Source organism: Nanorana parkeri, unplaced genomic scaffold, assembly GCF_000935625.1.
Source record: "Nanorana parkeri isolate BGI_ZX_2015 unplaced genomic scaffold, ASM93562v1 scaffold558, whole genome shotgun sequence".
Taxonomy (NCBI): Eukaryota; Metazoa; Chordata; class Amphibia; order Anura; family Dicroglossidae; genus Nanorana; species Nanorana parkeri.
Window position 1 is genome coordinate 251,413 of NW_017306826.1, and position 10,990 is coordinate 262,402.

Consider the following 10,990-nt stretch of genomic DNA (forward strand, 5'->3'; position numbering starts at 1 on the left):
CCCCCCCCTTCTCCTCCTCCTCCTCCTCCTCTGCCCTCCATGCCAGACTAAACAGATGAAAACACACACAACCAGGGTCTGGGGAGGCAGACACAGACAAAAAAAACAAAGAGGGGGGCAGAGAGCACACTGCAAGCAGGTTATACTGCAGGGACACCTGCCTTTCATCCTATGCCAGAGATGATACCATGCATGCGATCATAACACTGATCATCATCATCAGAGGAGGAGAAGAAGAAGAGAGCATCTTCTGTGTCAGACACAGGACAGCCGATCTGCTGGGGAGGGAGGAGAGCAGCCAGAGCAAGGGACACACACATAGCTACCACACACACACACGCGCACATCACTACTACAACAGCAGCAAGAAGAAGAAGAATATAGTCACCTTGGCTGTGGATTATTGTGTTGTTGTAGGTGCTTGTTGTTGTGGGTGATGGGGAGGATGATGATGATGAGGTTGGAGAGGTGGTGGTGATGGAGGAGGAGGATGAGGAGGAGAGGAGTAGTTGTTGTTGATGGGTAACAGTCGCCAGGACTACGGTGGCTATGGCGCTGGATTCACAAGGCAACAGTTGCTATAACTCACAAAAGAGGGAGGCAGCCTAACCTGAGAGGAGGAAGAGGAGGAGCCGCCTGACACTGACATACACACAGCCTGGCAGCTGCACACGGAGCATCCCCGGCATCCGTGCGGACATGCAGGCTGGTCCCCGTAGTCGCTACTTTGTGCCGCGCATGCGCACAGCGATCTCCTCTGCCGAGATCATCTGAGCACCTGCTAGTAGTACTGTACATCGTCTCCGGTCAGTCAATGAAGGCATGCACCGCTGTTTATTGTATGTAGTCGTATAGAACGTCCGTTAACCCTTTCACCAGTGATGATCGCAGGTATAATTTGCATATCATCCCTATAGGTCGGTCTGATCCGCAGATACCTACAACAATGCAAACGATCGCCGTTCATGAGTTGTAGGATTGTGTACATATTACACATGAAAATGTTTGGTGGAGCCGCTTTTGTCAACATTAGTTTGCTCATCGCAGTATACTAAAAGCTTCGTATTAAAAATCTTAGCTCAGTTCCTCCATTGCCTCCTGTAGGCTCAAATGACAAAGCTTTACACAAGCCTTGGGCACTCTGTCATGTGACTAATTTTCAAATCTCAGTGGGCTCAACCGAAAATAACTTTTTAAAAGAAGTATCCTTATTCCCATTTGTTACCTTTGTGAGTTGAACCTTATGTGCTTTTCATTTGCAGCCTGCCAGTTCTTTATATTTAGCCTTTATATCATCTCTTTCCTCCATAGCTATCAATAGGGTGGCTCCATTCCCCTGTCTGGTCTCCTGGAGCCACTCTTATGCCGCACTACATCCTGATAGGCTGGCAGTTCCTAAGCTCTGCATTTAAAGCCACACCCCTCCTCCAACGCCATGGGTTAGAATAGCTGCCAAGACGGTACTGAATGGTGACCAGGGCAGTTGTGGGGCAGAGGGGTGACCACAGCATCCCAGGTTGCCAAGACCTCTTAGCAACCTATGACGCTCTATCTGGCTTCTCACCCAGCTCACTGACATCATTGATTGCCAGGGAGCTGAGCGGGATGCTCTGTCTGGCATCCCGCTGAGCTTCTGGCAAACAGTGACATCAGTGTGCTGGGTGGGACCAGATAGAGAGCCGCAGACAGACACACTCTAACACAACCACCCGCCCAACCGCTCCATCCCCTGCGGACGACCGATATCAGCAGCAACTCGATGGGGTCCACGGAAAGCTGTCAGTAACACCCTGCCCTCTTGACCCAACCAGCTCCGGCCAGGGTATTCCCCCTCCCACAGCTAAACGTATCAAAGGCGCAGGGAATTCCCTGACCGCAGCTGATTAGGGCGGGAGGGGGTGTGTCACTGACAGATTTGTGCACTTGGTTCACACCAAGCCCACGCACATCACATCAGAAAGGATAAACCCTCTGTCCTTGTCCTGCATTGTAGCAACTTAAGGTATCTATCCTCACCACCACTATACAACAGACCGGTATAGCACGCGGGCTGGTGTGAACAAGCCCTTAGTTAGGATCAGCTGAATGCATTCTTTAATGGTGAGATGTGTCTCTCAGTACACATTTTCTTTAAAGGATCATTTTTACAACAAAGTTCCGTGTTACACCCATATTTTAGGTGTAATATGGAACATTGTGCCATTCCACAGCCCCCCACGCTCAACCTGTCCCCCCCACTTACCTGAATCATGGAATGCTTCTCGCCTCCGGCTTCTGTATCTGCCAGCACAGCTGTGTCATTGATTCACAGATCCATTCATAGCCATCTCCCACTGCAGCATAGGGACTCAGTTCCCAATGGAGTACAAGTGCGGTGAAGTCACTCTACTTATATTCTATAGATAACTTCCTCCAGTTCCATACCTGAAGGTCTGTACCTCAGTAGGCGAAGGGAGTTATCTGAAGGATCCTGAGCATTGTACCCACCATCCACTGACTGTGCTTGCAATGCTTTGCAGGCTCCGATACAAAAACCTAACACATACACATTTTTTCTCTTTGCAATATAAGTGCATTTATTAGTTTTGCAAAAGGTAAAATATGCCTTTAAGATCCTGTTCACACCAGGGCGTTTCGTCCCGCGTTTTTTCCCATGTGCACGTGTGCAATATGTGCACGTGTGCAACAAAAAGCCCATGTATTCCTATGGGGGCGTTCACATAAACACGCTAAATCGCGCGTCAAAACACGCCTCGTGTTTGAAATAGTCTCTTGACAGCGAAGGGACTGTGACGCATACAGGCATGGACCAGCTGCACATTACGCACAGCTGGCCCATGCCTGTATGCGTCACAGTAAATCTGACCCTAACCATTTAACAGAGAGCTCATAGTAGGGTTAGCTTTGTGAGACAAATATAAAACTTTAGGCAGAGGTCAGACAGTAGGGGAAATTTATCAAAACTGGAGCAGAAGACTCTGGAGCAGTTGCCAATGGCAACCAATCAGCTTCTCTCTTCAGTATGCTCAGGTAAGATTTGAAAATGAGACAGAGATGCTGATTGGTTGCAGCGCAAATCTGCTCCAGATTTTGATAAATTCCCCCCTTTTATGTTTGTATCTTTTATGCAGCCTCTCATTCAAATGCCACCAATTCTTTCAGCAGCAGTTTAATCAATGCAGGCTCAATGTAAGGACACATACAGTAAAAAATGATTGTTCTCCATGAGCCTTGTTTACACCACATATGTACAGTGGTGTGTGTTATGTAAAAATGCGGCATGTCTGCATTCTTACCCAGCGCTCAGGAATACATGTCACAGCACCGCAGTGTGTTGCAACAAGCTGTAGTACATATAGTTGAAGTTTCATATTATGATATTACAATAAATTTAAAAAAGGAAATACTGTGATGCTTTGTAACAATTAACTACCCCTGCACAAGGCACACCAGGGCGCACGTGTTACACAGACTATAACGCACGCCTGCCGGTGTGAACAGGCCTTTTACAAACATGACACCCCAGGCCTGTGTTCCTGTGATGTAAAGGATGAGCAGAACACAAGCAAGAAGTCCAAAGTCAGAGTTAAAGCACAAGTCCACTTCTAGTAAACCATGCACTACTCCACCCTCCCTAGCCCTCCAACCTCCTGTGCTGTTTACACCCCCTTCTGCAGTAAGCCCTCAAAGACCTGAGTGGGGCCTTCAATCTCAGAGTGGGATCCCATTCAAGTCTATGAAGGCTCTCTAAGCATGCATGGCCAGGCATGAAGAAGATCTTGGCATGGAGGAGGAACACATTAGAGAAGGTCGCAGCTGCCATGCTGAGGTAAGTAGGCAGCTGGTTGGGAGGTTTGTAAAATAGATTGAATTAGGAGCCCAAATTTTCTTTTTAAATTTTGATTAGAGTGGCCAAAATTGTCTGGTTGTGATTTCTGTCTGTGGGCCCATTGGGGAGATTTTCTCTCACTTCCTGCCCAGGTGATGAAGAAATCATGGGTTCAGCTGTCACCAGGATAAGGAGGTATGGACAGCAACAAAAATATTCATAGACGTTTCTCTTCCTCTAATCCTTCCTTGCTCTACTGAAAACAAGTTTGTGTTCCCTTTGAAAAGGTTGCCCATTACTTTATTCTCAGACAGGAATTGAGGGGGAATCTCCACAACAGGACCACAGATATCAATAAAAACCTGACAGGTATTAGCTCTTTTCACCACTATCCAAGACATAATAAAGTTAAATATTAGGGCTGCCATTGCTTCAAGTAGCCTGATTGTCTCTAGCTCAAATAATTTTAGTATTTCACTTGCAGCAAGCAAAGAAAGAGTCAAGTCACAACTCCCGATCTCCAGGCTAGTGACTCCGAAAATATGACTAAAGGTGGCCATACACTTTACAACCATCGCAAGACCTTAGTCTTGCGATGGTTGTAAAGTAAGACCTTAGTCTTGCGATGGTTGTAAAAAATCCTACGATCTGCCCTTCTTGGACAGGCAGATGGTACTTGCCCCCCTCAGGGGGGCGGGCTTCCGATGACCGCAATGCTGTACGGGCAGTGCGCGCGTGCGCACACCGGCCCGTGCGGTATTGATCTTACGATCATGCTAAAAACCAAAACCAAAATCGTACGATTCTCGGCTGGTTTTCTAGCATGCTCCTTAGACAAAAGACGTGCGACCGTACAGTAGAAACGGTCGCACGTCTTCATTCACACTGCACGATTCTCGCACGATCGCGGGATTTCCCGCCATTCTCATACGAGAATCGTGCAGTGTATGGGCACCTTTACGCTGGGTAAGCATGACAGCCAGAAAACTAGAATTTTCAAAATGAAAAGTAAATGTCAAACAGCAATGAGAGCAGACGTTTGTTAATTTAAAAAGTATGTATTTCTAAATACAGCTAGTGCAATACCTAAATTTAACTGATTTTCAACCAAGTTACAGTAGCACTCAGAGTAGGAGAGGCAGGGGCAGCACTTGGGGCAAATCTGTCCCGCGTTCATATGTACGAGGAGCAAAGAGTAGAGAGATATCATAAGCCTATTACTGCTTCTTCAATGTCCAATCACATGCTGTGGGCAGGTAGGTGACCCAGCTGTGGCGCTTAACTACAGTAGAGAAAAGTCAGGTCACCAGGCTGGCTGTGTTGTCTGAAAGGGCTGTGTAAATCTCAGGTCTGGGTGGACAGAAATAAAAATGTCTTGGCAGGTAAAACTCCACCACATATATATTTATATATTTAAATGTCCTATTTAGCGGTTTGCCTGGAGTTCATCTTTAATGACTTTATCATCTTTTATTTCCCTTCGCTGCTGTGAGTATAGCTTAAAGCGGAAGTAAACTGCTTTGTAAATGTTCTGTTTTGCCCTAATGTGCAAGTATGCACCGCGATCGTACGATTATCGCAAGGTGTGTGGAAGGCGTACTGTAAGATCGCACGACTTTTATCTTAGGAACATGTTCGAAAACCCGCTGAGAATCGTATGATTGTCGGCCGGTGTGTGTGGCATGTTCGCACACTACACGTTCAGCATTGCGATCATCGCAAGTACGATCTGCCTGTCCAAGATGGGCAGATTGTATGTTTTTCTAATTACCTTACAACCATCGCAAAGCAGAAGTCTTGCGATGGTTGTAAGGTGTGTGCCTAGCATTAGAGATGCTATGAATGGACTAAGTGAGTACACCGCACAGTGCATGTACCGTACAGTATACACAGACAGTAAAAAATCACTGGGGGAGAGAGAAAGATTTTTTTGGCAGAAGTGACTTTAGCTGTGTCTTCTTCCAAAAACCGACCTCCTAGCGATTTTTTTAATTGTATTGACTTCACTGCCGCTTTGAGGATGCTGCCCGTACAACACTTTTTTAAAGTGGGCATATTAGTGAGGCCTATTCAGACCTTGGTGTTCTGGTGCGTGTTTTTTTTTCATATGTTAACGTGCATTGCATTAACGCTGCCCACTCAAATGAATGGGCTGGAAATGCACCAAGATGTGCAAAAAAACAGACATGCACCATTTTTGGCTACATGGTGCAATGCACGGTAACGCATCTGCGTTGGAGCTGCATTGCCTTAGTGCATTGGAGTGCTATTAAAAATAAATGGCACCGCCACCCGCTAATGCAGCCTTTCTCAACCAGGGTGCAATGGCACCCTGGTGTGCCTTCTGGCCTCCTCAGGGGTGCCTCAAATTTTTGTGGTAGTGGGATTGATGTAAAGGGGGAACTCTGGTATGCATGTCTTGCATGGGGTCCCCATTAAAATCTATGACGTTTTAGACTGAGGTACCTCAAGATTTTGCATATTTTAGAGGGTGCTGTAACAAAAAAAAAGGTTGAGAAACGCTGCGCTAATGCACCTCATTGCAATGCATCACAGTGTGTTTTGGCCCTGAATGCCTATATTTAAAGGTTTTTTTTTGTCGTCTGCCTGATCTCAGCCTTCCTGCACCTTAAAATTGATCAGGAAGCGTTCAGTCATCAGATTGCCCAGGAAATATTTATTTCTGTGCAGCAGCACCCAGGACATATCCAAAAGGATGCTGGGGATGCTTTCTTTGTAGAACACCGGTATCAGTGAGGCGGAGAATAGGCGGCAACAACCTGCAAGCCCAGCAGCTCTTTTTTTCAATCCCTATCAAGCTTTATTGTGAACTGACAATTCTATTTGCCTTCTGCAGATTTTAATTCCCTTCTATGCAGTGTTAGTGGAAGGCAGGAGAAACATTTTCTTCATTATTGTATATGACTCTATCCTCTGGTAGAAATGCTGTGACTGGGATGCAATGTATACACTGCACCAGCATGCTGCTCAGTGTATGCCCCCATTCTATTGTCTGTCCTTATTCATCCACAGACTGCATAGAAGCAGCATCTGCTGGCTGATTAAGGACAAATGCTTCAAAACAAGCCGCTTCAATACCAACAATAACAATTGCACAAATCATTCATTTATTAATTTCTGATATATTTGCATTGCTGTCTTTGTCTCCATCTCATTTGCCATTCTGACAAAAGAACAGGAAGTGAGGTGGAATCCATCTAACAGGAAAAGAGGGAAATCTGATAGAGATTCAGCTAATGGACAGCGTGTGACAAGCACTTTGAGAATATGTATATATACACATGTTCAAAAAAGCTGTTGTAAGTTTCGAATAACAGCTTACTATCTGGTGTTTAAGAATCTTTGCCATTGTAATACATAGACTATTTTAATTTATGCACTAGGTGCTGCTCCAGGTCAGTCCACCTGACTCCACTGATAGGGTGCATGTGCCAACTCACAACTGGCCACAGAGAACACTGTAGATATAATGGATTTATTTAAGAGTGCCACAAACTGTGGGGAGGGGCTCTCCCTTGTCACTTCAATTACCATATTACAACTATTCTACTTAACAGGGTGGATATTTTGTAGTAAAATATAGAACATTAAATTTACTTTTATAGATGTGTGTGTAAAGATAGTGTGCAAAATATTAGAAGGCATCATAAGGGACTCCATGCAGGAATTTGCGAATAAAACTGGTATGATAAGTAGTAACCAAGTTCTTGCCAGACCACTCTATTAACATTTTATAAGGAGGTCAAAATTAATGTAGACAGAAGAATACCAGTGGATGTTGTGTATCTGGACTTTGCTAAAGCATTTAATACAGCACCCAACACATGTCTAATTCACAAACTGAGGTCTTTAGGTTTGGTTGAAAGCGTATGTACATGGGTGGAAAACTGGCTGCAAGAACAGACCCAGAGAGTAATAATAAATGGGTCATTTTCAAATTGGGCAAAAGTAGGGAGTGGGGTGCCCCAAGGTTCGGTACTAGAATAAATAGTTACATATCGTTTTTTTGTGGACGATACCAAACTGTGTAGGGTAGTAAATTCTGAACAGGGGATATATGCATAAATATGGAAAATGAACTGCGCCAATAAGCAAGCTAACATCTACAAGGCACTAGAATGTACACCCACTGTGAGTGTGTATACGTGAAAAATGAATAAGTAAATGTGCCGAGCTCCAACAATGATCAGATCTAAAGAGTATAAAAAACAGTGACTCAAACAAATGTCAGTGAAAAAAATCAATCATGTGTAAAGTCTTTAGGGGATATATGCACTTCAACAAAACCTAGATAAAATGGAGGCATGGGCTATAAGGTGGCAAAATGCTATTTAATATAGAAAAATGCAAGGTTATGCACATGGGAGCTAAGAACGTGTGCGCAAATTACTAATTGGGGGTGCTATATTAGGGAAGTCGCACTGGAGTAAGACCTGGGGGTGCTCATAGATCACAGATTTGGCAATAGTATGCAATGCCAAACAGCAGCCAGCAAAGCAAACAGGATACTGTCTGTCAAGAAGCGGGAGCCAAAGTTCATGTTCAGCAGTTTGCGCATGTGCCTGGTGTAGCCCATAGAGCTGTACCAGGTGCAGCGTCTCTGCGCGGACGTGCGTGCCTCCAAATGTGTGTGCGCGCGCATTGCCGTGTGCGTACTAGCATACACCAACATGTCATTTGAATGTTTGGCGTCCTCTGGGCTATAAAGGCTTTGACCACCAATCCTCCTATGCTGTCAGAATTGTCAGCTTCCCTGTATTACTGTGTTCCTTGTATCCTGATCTGATTACCCATTACTGACCCGGCTTGACCTTCTGCTTTCTCTTGTGTCCTGAACCTCGTCTTGCTCCTGACTATGATCCTGCCTCATCCCTTGTAATGTGTTTTCTGCATGTTGATGACCTTGGCCTGTCCCAGATGATTCTCCTGCCTTGTGTCCTGGTGTCTTGCTTTCTGCTTATTGATTCTTCAGGTCAAGCTTACCTGGGACCATTGAAGATCCATTCTGCTGTGCGTTCTTCTACACCCATTACTCACATCACAGCATCCCTCGACACAGCAGATTCATCAACCACCCTTGCCCCTCTGTGCCCCAGTGCCCCTGTACTCAATCCAGGTGCTCCGAGACCAGAGTTGTGAGAGAGGCCACCCTTGTCACCTCAGACTTCTCTAAGGTACGTGACACTGTTTTGCATTAAAAGAGGGATTGTAGCAAAGGGATAAAAGAATAATACTTCAACTTTATAAATCACTGGTTCAGCCTCATCTTGAGTATGAGGTGCAGTTTTGGTTACCAAGCCTCAAGAAAGATGTCCTCGAGCTTGAGAGAGTTCAAAGAAGGACCAGAAAATGAATTAAAGGGATAGAAGGCCTGAGTTATGAAGACCACCGCCTCCAGCAATTACACTTATTCACCTTAGAAAAGAGGCCCTTAAGAGGGGACCTTATTGCAGTCTTTAAAATCATCAATGGGGCCCACAAAATTCGGAACAAGCTGTTTACACAGAGAACTATATTTAGGACAAGAGGACACAACAAGAGGTTAGAAGAGAGGGTTTAATCTCAGCCTGCGCAAGAGTGTTTTTACTGTGGCGGTGGTATTCGCTGATAGCATGGATAAATTCAAGAAACTTTTAGATGAGTTTCTTCTTTCACTACATATACAAAGATATGGGAAGTGCTAGAGCCAAATATACAAGCACACACACATAGGTTGGACTAGAGGGACCTATGTCTTTAGTCAGCCTCACTTAACTCAGCCGGGAGGACCCAGCGAGCAGCTTCATGATCACACAGTCCGCCGCCTCTCCCAGCTACATGATGTTCCGGCCGCGAGGAGGAGTAGATGAGGTGATGCTTTTATTTTCTGTGCCTAAGTTCTGTGACATGTTTTGCTGTCCATTACCATTCTACGTTTCTGTAGAGAGTAATGCTGGAAGTTGTAGTTCCCTATAACTATTACTTTTCTGCATTTCTGTAGAGAGTATTGCTGGGAGTTGTAGTCCTCTATACAGAAATGCAGAATGGTAATGGCTATAGGTGGGCAGGGCGGGCATTGTAAATCTTTGCACATATTGGTAAGCAATGCAAATGACTATTTCTGGTTCAGCAAGAATGGCGAGGCAAACTACTTGCCCTGTATGTACTGCAGGGTGCATAACACCTGCTATCCCGATACCTGCATCCTGGGTTTTGGATTCCACAAGTCAGAATCCTTCAATATTGGACACTGGTAAGGTGAAAAGTTGTGTTTGGTTGGGCATGTAGACTAAATGGCACATGGGCCTATTAACAAGGTAAATATTTACAGCGAATCTGGATTCTAAGTTGTAGTAAATGACTCACTGGCAAAGGTTGCCTTAACCTAATTATGAATAGCCCTGTTAGCTGTCCTCATTTATTTATTCCCCCCCTTCAAATACTGTGGAAATGCTAGACTTTTTTGAAAATGCTAGAATTGCCAGACTTCCAATCTAACCTTGACATGCCGTGTTTTTTCAGCCGTTTTTGCCCATCAATATCTTGAAAACAGGTTGGTAGCTAACAAGGCTATTCATGATTAGGTTAAGGCGACCTTTGCCAGTGAATCATTTACTAAGTGATGCACAAATAAGCTACATTTTTGTTAATAGGGTACTTTGCATGTGTTTCTAAGATTTATCTCCTGAGTTTAGTTGCCTGTTAATGCCTGGACCACGAATGGCCAATGGTTGCGTTACTGATATCACTATATTATCTTCATATCTTACTGCTGTCATTTTGTTTTTACAATTTAGTTGTTCAATAATAAAGCATATTAGAACTGTTATTCCTAAGCTGGACAGTAATATCTTATAGTATGAGCTGTTTGACGTCCATGGTAAATCTTAAATACATTTATTAATACTTGGCTAACTAGCTTACATGGCTTATAACAATGGAAATTCAATTGTTCAGGAGTCCATGTCCTCACTATAATAAAAACCAATTACACTAGTAATGAATAGACATTTGTCAAGTGGATTTATTCCAAAAAAATATTCATTCTAAGCCTTATTGTAAAAATCATTAATTCAATATAAAAATCACAAAAAGAGAAGACTATTGAAGGTCCACTTCAGACAAAATGGAAAATGAAGCATTAAAAGGCATGCTGGGAGC

At 44.2% G+C, this 10,990-nt stretch overlaps 1 protein-coding gene across 1 annotated transcript in view; it reads right to left on the reverse strand.

The window, feature by feature from the left end:
* The window catches only part of RFX3 (regulatory factor X3), a 220,370-nt gene extending 219,878 nt beyond the window's left edge, over positions 1-492 (reverse strand). The window contains exon 1 of the mRNA XM_018562046.1: positions 389-492. The gene's annotated coding sequence lies outside the window, so the exon portion shown is untranslated. The remainder of the gene's footprint in view (positions 1-388) is intronic.
* Positions 493-10,990: the final 10,498 nt, after the last annotated feature.